Source organism: Lontra canadensis, unplaced genomic scaffold, assembly GCF_010015895.1.
Source record: "Lontra canadensis isolate GAN:19392208 unplaced genomic scaffold, GSC_riverotter_1.0 scaffold27, whole genome shotgun sequence".
Lineage (NCBI taxonomy): Eukaryota > Metazoa > Chordata > Mammalia > Carnivora > Mustelidae > Lontra > Lontra canadensis.
In genome coordinates, this window is record NW_022631021.1 from 3,674,784 (window position 1) to 3,688,342 (window position 13,559).

The 13,559-nt window shown below is 44.6% G+C and overlaps 1 long non-coding RNA gene across 1 annotated transcript; it reads left to right on the forward strand.

The window, feature by feature from the left end:
* On the forward strand, nt 1–2,787 carry LOC116871623. The gene is made up of 3 exons (XR_004383452.1): nt 1–29; nt 99–154; nt 2,698–2,787. It is a non-coding gene; the product is annotated as an uncharacterized LOC116871623 (long non-coding RNA).
* Nucleotides 2,788–13,559: the final 10,772 nt, after the last annotated feature.

Here is a 13,559-nt window from a genome sequence, read left to right on the forward strand (position 1 = left end):
GGGAAGACAGCGCGGGAGCTTACACCCAGGTACCACCCCTTGCTGCCTACAGAACCGGCAGCAAGTGGAAAGGTAATAACTGGCTATTTTATTCCTAGGGTCGGCACACTACAACCCAAGCGTGTCAAAAAGAAAATCTCGGGGGCGGATTCGAGTAAGTAGACACAGCAAAGATAGCCTCGCCACGGTCTGGCCATCTCACGTGGAGGGAGGCCCAGGAGGTGGTGCGGGTGGCAGCCTCCAGCGCGTTCCTTGCGCGGCCCGCCTCCGCTCTCCGACTTGAAGCCTGCAGCGCAAGAAGGGGGTGGGGAGGTTTTCCAGTGCCCCAGCTGGTCTCAGCTGGCCTTTTCCACCCCACACACATCCCTTCAGGGTTCTGAGCCCTCCCCCCCAGGCTGAGGGGAGGTGCGGGGGCCTGAGCGGCGCGGGTGGCGGGCAGGGAGGGGGTAGACTCACGTTGCAGCTGGTGCACGAGTGGGAAAACAGGAGGGCAGTGATCAGTTTCAAATTAAAACAAAACAAAACAAAACATTTTTTTGAGCCACCTGCCTAAAACCATTAAGTTAGAAAATCCTGCTGGCTCTATCTTCAAAATTCACCTCAAACACCTTAAATCCGTACATTGCCTGCTATTTCAACCACTAGCACTCTTGTTTAAGTACCTTCTTTCCCCCCACCCCTGAAATTCAGGCCCCGAATAAAAAATAATCGTACCTCTAAGATATCTTGTCTTTTCTTTTTTGCTCTTTTCATTTATAAAGGAAAGAACAGAAATACACACACACACACACACACACACACACACACACACACATATTTTAAAGATTTTATTTATTTACTTGAGATAGAGAGAGAGAGCACAAGGAAGGACAGAGGGAGAAGCAGACTCCCTGCTGAGCAGGGAGCTGGATGAGGAGGCTTGATCCCAACACCCCAAGATCATGACCTGAGCTGAAGGCAGATGCTTAAGAGACTGAGTCTCCCAGGTGCCCAGAAAGAACAGAAATATTCAAATTTGCTTGACATTCTTAAATTTCGAGTAATTCAAACAGGAAATCTTTTTGGTTCCCAAACTAGAATATAAAAAACTGACAAATCAAAATAAACATTGAGTTTTTCTAGCTTAATTATAATAAAATGATTGCATACTTCTAGAGTGAAAAAAAAACAACAACCCTTGATCATTATATAGATTGACACAATAACTGTCAACACATTGATTTTAAAAAAGAAAATTCTGCAGACTGGTGACTCTTAGAGTTCTTGGACCAAATTCCAGTCTCGGTGTGGGGGGTGAGTTCCCCCCAACACGACACAATTCTTGGACACCAGCAGGGTGTCCAACTCAGCTCTGATGCATCCACCAGGAGATAGGCTCAAACCAGGAGAGAGGCTCAAATCCTACAGGTCAAGGATTCAGTCTCACAAGACTGTTCCCCCCACCACCCCATTTCAGATGCCAGTAGCAAGCCCCAGGCTGTTACCTATGCTTCTGACAGGCCCCTTACAGATTGGAGGTTCCAAAGACATCCTCCTTAGGTTTGATTAACTTGCTAGAGTGGCTCACATAACTCAGGGAAAACACATTTACCAGTTTATTAAAGGATGTGATAAAGAATACAAACCAACAGCCAGGTGAAGAGATACTTTTGTTGAGATCCTTAACCAAAGAGATTCTGTTCTCATGGAACTTGAGGCCTGGGTCAGTAGCACGTAGGAAATTTCTAGTTCCGCAAGTGTGGTCAGTAGCATGTAGGAAATTTCTAGTTCCGCAAGTGTAGAAGCTGTCAGGGCAAAAAAAAAGGACCAAAAGCTCTCCATTTGGGTTTTTATGGAAGCTTCATCACATAGTGATAACTGGCTAAGTCATTGGCTGATTCAACCTCTAGCCCCCTTTCCCTCCCCAGAGATTCCAGGTGGAGGGGGTGGGATTGGAAGATCCAACACTTTCATTCACATGGTTGGTCTTCCTGGCAACTAGAACCTACCCTTGGATGGGGTCCAGAAGTCACCTTCATTATTAACAAGGCACCCATTTCACTTTTATGGTTCTGAGCACCTTTAGGAACTGTGGATGAAGACCAAATATATCTGAGAAATATATATTTGGCCATCCGAAGAAGGCTACTTCAAAGCGTGATGGCCCAGAATTCCAAGGAAATACCTTAGCTTACCACTATGCTAAACGAGCATTGACCAAAGCATTTGGCCGCAGTGATGGTGTATGTGCAGCTATTGTTTATTTTCAAGGTGGATTGAGGGTATTCCTGAAGGATAGCCAAAGTTCTGATGGTAAATTGCTTGATTGGTATTCTGGATCTAAGGACATTGAGCTGATTTCTTTGGTGATGTGGGGTACACATTTCACTGGGGTTGTTGCTAAAGAGCAGCTCCAAAATGTCCTTTATGAAAAGGCCATATCAGGAACCTCAGGAAAGTAATAATCTAGTAATTTATAACTGCAAACTTACAATTCTAAGTATTACAAAGGATCCATTTACTGTGCCCAGCTTTATCATCAGTAAGTATAAAAGTCTTCCCCAAATATTCACCCAAACAGCCTCTGTATGATTGGAAACCTGGAGATTAAGTGTTTTGAAAGAGATTATCTTGCAAAAATCAGGGAAACACTACCTGTGGCCTCAATTGAAAGGGTTTCACTGGGAAATCATAAAGGATTCTTTACGTATCTTCTAGGAATAACTGATCTTTGGAAGAAGACTACCAAACCAAGAACTTCAGATCGAACCAATGATGATGTGGAGAATTTCGACTCCAGACAGTAAAACAAGATAATTTTTTTGGTATCTACCCTCTTTCTTTCATTTGCTCTACTGATCATTATACTTTGGTGCCCCCTGGAGGTGAACAAAAAATTTGTAATTCTTTTTTTTTTTTTTAAAGTAGGAGCCACACCTAGCATGGAGACCAACACAGGGCTTGAAGTCAGGACCCTGAGATCAAGACCTGAGCTGAGATCTAGAGTCGGATGCTTAACTGACTGAGCCACCCAGGTGCCCCCACATATCTACATTTTTAATCTTTTTTTTTCTTTTTAAAGATTTTATTTGTTTATTTGACAGACAGCGATCACAAGTAGGCAGAGAGGCAAGCAGAGAGAAAGACAGGAGGAAGCAGGCTCCCTACCCAGCAGAGAGCTTGTTGTGGGACTCGATCCCAGGACTCCGGGATCATGACCTGAGCCGAAGGCAGAGGCTTTAGCCCACTGAGCCACCCAGGTGCCCCTACATTTTTAATCCTAATCCTCTAATATTTCTGTGCCCCTTGAAGAAAGGCAAAATGTGTGTGTGTGTGTGTTTTAAGACTATAGCTATTATTCTAAATCTAACTGATTAATGCATTTTTCATTCTCCACCTGGTTTGACTAACAAAAATGTAATAGCTGTTCCTTTCATACTTCAAAAGATAAATTTTCTTCTGCGGGTCTCTTCTGGAATTTGAATCTTACTCAGTATTAAATCCTAACCTTCAGTTCTATCAAAATTGGACACTGAACCCAAAATACTTAAGCTTAATACAAAATACTTATGCTGAGGGGCGCCTGGGTGGCTCAGTCATTAAGCATCTGCCTTCGGCTCAATTCATGATCCCGGAGTCTTGGGATCGAGCCCCACCGGGCTCCCTTCTCAGCGGGAGACCTGCTTTTCCCTTTCCCACTCCCCCTGCTTGTGTTTCTTCTCTCACTGTATCTCTCTCTGTCAAATAAATAAAATCTTTCAAAAAAAAAAAACAACAAAATATTTATGCTGACACAAGCAAGCTTATGGGAAAAGACACAAATATTGAGGATTTCCTTGCTGTATTAGTCTGTTATATTCAGTGATTTCCCCAGCCTCCACTCCAGGAATCTTTACATATCAGGGGATTAATGAGTGTCCTGCTTTCATTGGGATCAATGATACTTGTACTCCCCATTCAATTTGTGTGACAGTAAGCTACTTCATTTTATGTGTACCTTATTACACAAACCTATCTTTTTCTTAAATTTTAAATTTTTTTAATAAACATATAATGTATTTTTATCCCCAGGGGTACAGGTCTGTGAATCACCAGGTTTACACATTTCACAGCACTCACCATAGCACATACCCTCCCCAATGTCCATATCTCCACCACCCTCTCCCGTCCCCACCCCCCCAGCAACCCTCAGTCTGTTTTTTGAGATTGAGTCTTTTATGGTTTGTCTCCCTCCCGATCCCATCTTCTTTCATTTTTTCTTTTCCTACTCCCCAAGCCCCCCATGTTGCATCTCCACTTCCTCTTATCAGGGAGATCATATGATAGTTGCCTTTCTCCGATTGACTTATTTGGCTAAGCATAATACCCTCTAGTTCCATCCGTGTTGTCACGAATGGCAAGATTTCATTTCTTTTGATGGCTGCATAGTATTCCATTGTGTATATATACCACATCTTCTTTATCCATTCATCTGTTGATGGACATCTAGGTTCTTTCTATTGTTTGGGTATTGTGGACATTGCTGCTATAAACATTCGGGTGCACATGCCCCTTCGGAGCACCACGTTTGTATCTTTAGGATATATACCCAGTAGAGCAATCGCTGGGTCATAGGGTAGCTCTATTTTCAGTTTTTTGAGGAACCTCCACACTGTTTTCCAAAGTCAAACCTATCTTTTGTACATGGAGTAACATTTAGAGAATTTGCAATGTTTATAACATCTACTCCTATAGGAAACCGTTTCTCTCAGAAAAATACTCAGAGACCTAAATAAGGGAAGCATGGACTATTCAGGAGAGTTCCCAGGACAGAGAACTGACTCCCTCTTCATGTATACTCAGGGTGCTCCATTTCCAATAGTAGGAATAATACAGCAAGAAAAGCTGGTATAAAATTTGTCTTTGACCCTAGCAGAAGTCACAAGTGACACTACCTCTCCTCTGGACACCCAACAAACTGGTTAAAGTTTAAATTAAATGGTGGTTATAAATGATTAAATAATCTTTGTTTTTTTCTTGGCTAGGTAAGAACTTTGTTTTATAGCAAACACTGCCTGCAGCACTGACCTAAAACACTATTGGTTAGGTAGAAGAGTTGGTAGTTAAGTTAAAAGAATGACTATCGGGCTCTCTATAACAGATTCAGATGGATTTGGGGACCTGATGTCATGGCCCGGTTTTGGCTCTTTCCTTGGCAACTTATTAACAGGACTAATGACCAATTTGTTTCCAGTAATTACGTATTCTAGTTGACCCATGTATCCTGTCCAGTCTTATATGCAACTGTGCAGTCATTCTATTTTTAAGTGGTTCAGTTTCTCATCTGGTAACAAAAGGCTCATGTGAGACTAACTGCAGGGCAAATGCGGACGGTGTTCTCCAAATAGCCTGCGATCAATGGATTCTGACAATGGCATGTATCTGAACCAGGCAGATGGATGTCCTCAGGGCTGGCCAATGTCCTTTGGCCAAAAGGCGAGATTGAAAAGTAAAAAAACAGCCCTAGGAACCTGCCCCGGAAGTTGGCAGATAAACTCTAATGTTGTCTACCACACAGAAACAACTCTTGCAGATACTTTTACCAGGAAAGACCACTCAGCAATTGTGATGCAACAAGATATAGAAAGGCCATTAAGGCCATTTACTCTATAACCATGTTTAAAGCAGACAGGGACAAGGACACTTCAATCAAGACCACATTAATCGTCCTGCCTCCTACCTAAAAATTGCCAAGATAATCACCAAATTGCCCCCTTTGTACAAAACTGGCCTCTGCTCCTCTAAACAGTCCTTAGAATCACCCAGCCAAACCCTGTAATAGGCTCCCCACAACTCATCCCTATAAAGAGGCTTATTGCCTGTCTCCTGAAGCAGCATATCAAGTAAGTTCAACTTTGTCTGACTACACATGTGCCATCACTGGTTGGCTGGTAGTAACTGCTATGGTCTGAACATTTGCATGCCCCCCAAAATCACATATTGAATTCCCAACCCCCAAGGTGATGGTATCAGGAGGTGAGGTCTTTAGGAGGGTTCCTCCTCATTCACGTGATTAATGTCTTTGTAAAAGCCCAGAAAGCTTAAGTGCTTCAGACATGCAGCCATGTAAGGACACAGCAAGAAGGCTGTCCACGAACGAGGAAGATCTCCCCAGATACCAAATCTGCCAGTGCCGTGATCTTGGACTTCCCAGCTTCCAAAACTGTGAGAAATAAGTGCTTCTTGTTTTTAAACCACCCTGGTCTAGAATATTTTGTGGTGTGAACAAACTAAAACAGTGCCGGCCCAAATCTAGGGTGGCCATTTTGGAACCTACATGTTCCAGTACTTTCCATCCCTCAAACCCTGCCCTGGCTCACGCCAGTAGATTTGCTCCAAAATCTTTTGAAATTAGAATGAAGATAATTTTGGATTCTTGGGCAAGCACTGATGAGATAATTCAATTTAGCCTGAAGGGATTAAGTTCAGACTAGACAATTACTTGGAATGGATTTTACTGAAAGGATCTGTAGGCATAGGCCACCCCTCCCTGAGGCTGTCCAAGACGTGGGGTTGTTCAGATGCCAATATTTAGCACAGATTCTGGGTCTACCCTGACTTCTTCAGAGTTTTTTTTTTTTTAAGGTTTTATTTATTTATTTGACAGACAGAGATCACAAGTAGGTAGAGAGGCAGGCAGAGATGGAGAGAGGGAGAAGCTGGCTCCCCGCTGAGCAGAGACCCCCCCCATGTGGAGCTCGATTCCAGGATCCCAGGATCATGACTGGAGCAGAAGGCAGAGGCTTTAACCCACTGAGCCACCCACGTGACCCCAAGTTCTTTTTTGACAGGGTGATTGAGCTTGTCTATTCTGAATCAGGTAGAACCAGTTCTGGAAAGGAGGGCTTGCAGCGAGAAACCATGGTGGACTCTGTCTGAGAACTTTAACCTTCCACTGGTGTTTTACACGGAAGAGGACCAGGAGGAGCGCATCTTTGGTACGTGGCCACTGCCCACACCTCCGCCTCAGTTTCCAACCTTCCTTTACTTTCCCACCCCCATCTGTGTCAGAGCACCCCCCAGCACCACCCCTGGCCCCCAGGGGTGGAGGTTCATGAATCCCATCTCTGGTTGCCGGCCACCCTGATGCAGACCTTCATCGCATCAAGGAGCACAGCCACACCCTGACTCAGCAGGAGAGCTGGTTCACAGACGCAGGCCACGCCTGAGTCACTGTAGTCGGATCACCTGAGACAAGGCGGTTACTGTTCGATATGATCTAGAGCCTGGGGAGCTGGAACTCTGACCAGCAGGCTCAAGTTAGCTGCCCTTGGCTGAATTGTGGAGCTGTGGGGCATCTTGGTTTCTTCAGGAATCGCGGGGGTGGCTGGAAATCTAAGTGCTCCCATGAGTCCTTGAAGAGAGTGCCTGGAGCCACAGCCATCTTTGTGGCCTGCTGTCAGTTACAGGAAGGTGGCCGGGAGGTGTGGATGGGGCAGCCCGGAAGGCCGGGGTTGGGGTAACCCCCTTTGATGTCTCTTTAGGAGTCCTTGCCTGCCCTGGGGTTCCAGTTGTGAGTCTGCCTCACCAGGGCACTGTCTTCACAGGCCTCAAGATGCTGCAGCTGGTCCGGAGCCCGCCCCTGACCAAAGAGAGCCTGGCAGCCTCCCCACTGCACACAGCTATTCACCGGGTCCAAATCTGCCTGCCAGGGCAGGCGGGACCCTCTCTGAGGCTTTCCCAGGCTTCCTATACAAGATGGCAGCTTATCCTAGATCCCCTTAGATTTCCCTCTATTAGTAATAAAGGACTGATACCCCTGGGCAATTAGGAGGTGAGGGGAGGTTTTGCTTTGGTGAGAAATGGCATGGATAAAAGTTTGAATTTGTGACCCAATCTTGTTCCTCTCAGACCTTCTAGGCATATGTCTGAGACATGTCTTCTAAATATAAAAAGTGTTCGACAGGTGAAGATATCCAATGTGAAAATGTCTCTGTGCTGTCTTCTTTCCTTTGGATAAGCTTATCTGGTCCAGGAGGGGCTTCTAACTGGTCTGGCACTGAGACCTGCCGATCCCCGAGGAGCTGGCCACCTGTGCTGCCTCCTGGAGATGCTGCCCAGCACTGGAGCATGAAACAGAAAAGACAGCTCTTCCACGAGCTGCTTTTCTCACATCTGGAGCTTGGTCAGGCTGCTCTGGGGTGAATGAAGACAGGGGTTTCTAGAAAAGAAAGGACCCTCCCCAGCATTCCCCTGGATTTTAAAAGGCAGGCAAATGAGAGAAGCAATGTGTATGTGTGTGTAGGGGGGGTGGGCTGTGGGTGGGTGGTTGGGAGGAGGGTCTAGATGGAGACAGACACTAGTTCTACTCCAGTTGCTGGGTGAAGTAGGCACCCAGGCAGCCTGGCGAGCCTTAGGTCCCCAGGCATTGTCCCTGATTGCTAGAAGTTTGGGGTGGTGACAGTGTGTTCTGGGAGCAAAAGACCCTGAAGTCCCTTAAGGTATGAATAAATGGATAGTAAGACTTCCTAAATATCTTTCTAGAACTTTCCCGAATGTCAGATTCACACTTGGATCTGCCAAGCCATGATGATGGCAAGCTAAACATGTCCTCACTTGAACTCTTCCTGTTCAAGCTTCTCCTCTAGCAACCTGTGTCTCAAAATGAGGCCTTTCCTTGCAGGTGAGAGAAGAGAGTGCCCCGATGACAGGACAAGTGGTGAAAGTGCTAGGAAGTGGTTGAATTTGGAATATGTTTTAAAACTAGCAAGATTTTTTAATTTCATGGTTTTTGGCCAGTTATACACAAACGGTAAGATCACGCTCATGGTAGAAAAATACTCATGAGTCTGGATGGAAGAAAACCATACTATTCACAAAGGGAGTATTATGCTTACTTCTTCTTCTTCTTCTTCTTCTTCTTTTTTTAATACTTATTTATTTATTTGACAGAGATCAGAAGTAGGCAGAGAAGCAGGCACGAGAGAGAGGGGGGAAGCAGGCTCCCTGCTGAGCAGAGCCCGATGGGGGTCTCAATCCCAGGACCATGCGATCATTACCTGAGCCGAAGGCAGAGGCTTTAACCCACTGAGCCACCCAGGCGCCCCTATGCTTACTTCTTAATTGATAATTGAAAGATTAATGACTCAAAAAGTAGAGGGAAACCTCTTTTTTTTTTTTTTTAAGACAATTGCAGGGGTGCCTGGGTGGCTCAGTGGGTTAAAGCCTCTGCCTTTAGCTCGGGTCATGATCCCAGTGTCCTGGGATCAAGCCCTGCATCAGGGTCTCTGCTTAGCAGGGAGCCTGCTTCCTCCTCTCTCTGTCTCTCTGCCTGCCTCTCTGCCTACTTGTGATCTCTGTCAAATAAATAAATAAAATCTTTAAAAAAAAAAGACAATTGTAAAAAACTGTTTTCTTCCTCAATTAAGTTTCATACTAAGAATTATCAAATTAACATTCTGCCTTCTTGGGACTGTAATTCTGATCTCTAAATCCATTTCACTAGAGATCACTAGAGCTGTCTGTATGGGCACAACTCCCATATTAATAACGCAGAAGTTAGTATCTCAAATACTGGAGTGAGACTATATGTATTTAAATCCTAACTCTACCACTAAACAGCTTTATGATTTTCAGCAAGTTACTAATCTCTCAGTGCATTAGTTTTCTCATCTAATAGTAACTACCTGTAACTATATAGGTATAGTAAAAAAATAAAAAAAAATCTCTCTCTCTATCTATCTATATATATGCCTACATTTCACTGTTCTTCCAATAGAACTATGGTTTTGTGGATCTCTCCTCCCTTTTTCCAAAAGAGGAGTTCTGATTGACCAGAGGGCAGATACTTAGTGACTGTTAGGTTGGCGGCCCTGGGAATGCAGGAGGAACAATAAAATGGCCGCCTTCCCCCTACCCCAGACATTCCCGCCAGAAGGACATCTGTCAAGGACACGTCACCTTGAGTAAACTGAAACTTATGCGAGAAACAGAAATCAGCCACTTTGGGACTTTCCAACCCCCAACCTCTAACCTTACTAAATACGGTTATGAGCCCCCGCTCTGCCTTGGCCCAATAAAAGCTCACTCAACCCCTTCCCCAGTGCGACTTCCCGACTCTCCTCTCCTGAGTCTCAGAACCTCGCCCGAGGGCGCCTTTAATAAACCTTGCCTTGCACCTATCTCCCCTGGTGTCATGTGTATCTCGCCTGTAAAACCTTACAGTGACTACTCCAGGCTCAGGAATGATCATGTGACCTGTGTTAGTCTAGTTAAGAGTCAGGAAAAGATTTATATTTCATACTTGAGTGGAGAGCTCCCTGCCTCATCCGCTCTCCTGTTAGATGTGATCAAGGAGGTTTTAGGGCAGCAACAGCTTCTGGCAGTCATCTTGTGGACGATGAGAGGAACCACCAATAGTATCCTGCTGAGAGGGAGGACAGCTGGAACCTTGATGTAATTGAGCAAAATGTACTCAGCCAGCCTACCTTTGGATTTCAATTGTTAGATAATAAAATTAATAAAGGATTGTTGAAAGAAAAGCAGGCAGGGACAGGATCCTTCCCGCCCCTGCCCCGTTTAGAGGAAACCATTGTTAAAAGGATCGTACACCACGCTGGAAGGAGCCCTCCACCCTTTCCAATGTGGTAGATAGATGACAAAAACCTGATTGTATGATAGGCTTATCAGGGTTAATCAGATTACAACAGCCTGCCAACAAGCCCATAAAAACCCCTAGACTTAGAAACTCTGGTGGTATCCTTCTTGTGTCCCCTCTTTCTTTGGGAGCTTTGTACTATAGTTCAATAAACTTTGCTTTGCTGCTCACCACTTTGGTGTACCTCTTCATTCTTCAGAGCAGCATGACCGGAAACTGCTGGCACTGAAGGAAAAGAATTCCTGCAACAGAATATTCTTATATTTAAGGTTGTTTCAGCCAGGGTTTTCTTATGCTTGCAGCTAAATACATCCTGTTATAGTGCCTGTGGTAATGTGAGGATTAAATGGCAAAATACCTGGGAAGCATGGACACAATGCTGGGCAGTCACTAAACATGGGTTGTTATTCTAAAGGCTGGGATCCAAAAAATCTGTAGGTTGGCTCTGGCTATAGTCCTGGCCTTGGTAGGATGTAAAGAGATGTGGGGAATAAGAATGTGCTCAGGGACAAGGGAAAGGAGACTAGACCCCCTATTTTCTTTGGAGCCTATAGTAATTTTTGAGAGAAGTCAGTATTCCTGGTGAATGGAGAAAGTCTGGGAATAGGTGTCAACTATCGGGTCTGAGCCAATTACATTTGAGGGATGGAGAAGGAATAAGCCAATGATGCTGAGGCCTGGGGTGGGGGGGGGATTAGGGAGGTGTTGCTTCTCCCAGTTCTGTAGAAATATAGATTGCTCATTATTTGGCATTAATTAATTTCTTACCAGGCTTCTTTGGAAGAGTACTTTGGAAGAAGTAACAGATTGAATCTGCTTAATTCACTGTGTGGATGAGGCTTGATGATCCCTCTTTTCTTGACTTGAAAGACCTGTGAAGTTAGGGGTTGTAAGTTGCTGAAAGCTGAATAAAGGATCAGAGAGACCAAGACACTTTGTCACTAGACATTATCGGGTGCCTGCTGCACAGCATGGTGAGAGAGGCTGAAGTGTTGTGGGGATGAGATGTCCCTGTTCTCAAGTATTTTCAGTTGGGTGTGAGGCATCTGGAGTGACTCTGGGTGGTGCTTGGGGGGGAGATCTGGGTGGAATCCGTGACTGGGTGGGATCATCCCATGGTTGATGTCAGAAATGAGACAACCTTGGGCAGAGTGTGAAGAGAGAGGAGAAAAGGGAAGAAGCCAGTGATGGAATTTGTGGAAACATCAATAGTTAAGGGATTAAGAGCAGTAGGGAGCTTGGAAAAGTAAATAATGATCAATTCAGAGGGGTAGGAGACAAACTAGGAAGCAGTTTTGAGAGTAGCTTTGGTGTCAACTACTACTTCAGAAAAGCCAAGGGGGATGCTGATGAATGTATCCATTGAATCAGCTCTCTAGAAGGTCATGGGTGAAGTGATGAGTGGTTTTTCTGTGCTGTTGAATGGGCATGGGTCTGATTATCAAGTTGGCTAGAGGATGGATGCTGTGGGAATGGAAACACCTTATTTTGTAAGTAGTTTGGTTCTAATGGGAAAGTGAGATGTTGGGTAAAATAAAGAGGAAGGTAAGTTCTTGAGGGTTCCTGGTAACGTGGAAGACTACTCATGTTTATGAGGAGAAAGAGTGAGAGTGAGATGCAGCAGAAAAGGGGAATGAGGGGCATGGGAGTGACCCCACCCAATCATGGGGGCAATCAGTGGCTTGGGGACGGAAAAAAGAACTAGTCTTCCCATCATGGAATGGCAGAGGACTCTTCACCACCAAAGCCAGTGGTATGATCTCTGGTAACAGACGGTGGTACTGGATCATTGTCCAGAAGGCTTAGGTAAGGAGTTTCAGAGATATTCAAAAGCGTTTATGATTGGGGTGTGTTTGGTGTAATGTTCTCATGGCATCCAGAGCTGCAGCAAGGGGACACACGAGGACCTCGTTCCTTGGGATACAGGGATGGGCAAGGACTGGCAACCCAGGAAGGAAGTCACACCAATGCATCATGTGAATGAGTCATGGGAACACATAATGAATCATGTGAACAGGTAAAGAGAAGTCATACGGATGTACCTTTGGATTTTCTATTTATTTATTTGAACAAAAAAATTTGCCATTTACCAGTTTTGTGGTGCTGTAATTTCCAGGGCCGTGCATAAATCTATAGCTTATACACAATGTATAAGAGCTTCAATAATTTGCAATTAGGTAGGCTAGAAAGTGATGCCTTATTGTAATGAAAATTTAATAAAAACACAATTTTTACTTGCACCACATTTTTGAAGCAGTTAAAGCCAGGCTAATAAAAGTTGCCGCTTCAAAGTATGGGAACCTATTTCTATCAGTGGTTAAGGTAGAATAGTTGTCATAAGTATATTTTGCTTTTTAAACGGTGGAGGTGAGAGATCGTGCTATAAACTAGTTCAAAAGTGTTTGGAAGTGATCTACACTTTCAAGTTGGTCAAGCAGGCATGTTTCATACCCAATCTTATTTTCACTCATCTCTAGGCACATACATGTTTGGTCTCATTAGAGCCATGGTGGGAAGTCCTTACCTTGTCCTCCAGGATAACACCACCCACCCACACTTCTTCCTCTTGTCTCAAGTGCCTCTGTTAGTGCTTTGTTACTTTGTATTCCAGAGTCCTAACATTCCACTGGAATTAATCATGGATACTTAGCGTAAAAGTACTAGGAAAACAGAAGGAACGGGCTATCTTAGTGAAGAAGGGAAAGATTCCTTTTGGAGAAGTCCTCCCCGGGTAAGGTAGGGCTGGCTAGGTGCTCAACATGGTAATTCTGAGTAGCCAGGGGTGGCAGGTTGGCACACATGCCTGGGCACCCAGTGATTTCCTATTACTTGTTTACTACACCCCTTTATTAGGATTAATACAAAGCCCACCTGTGCTGCTTTCTGAGTTTTGATTAACATGGAACTGATTTTTCTTATGATACACCCTCAAAAACATTTGCAA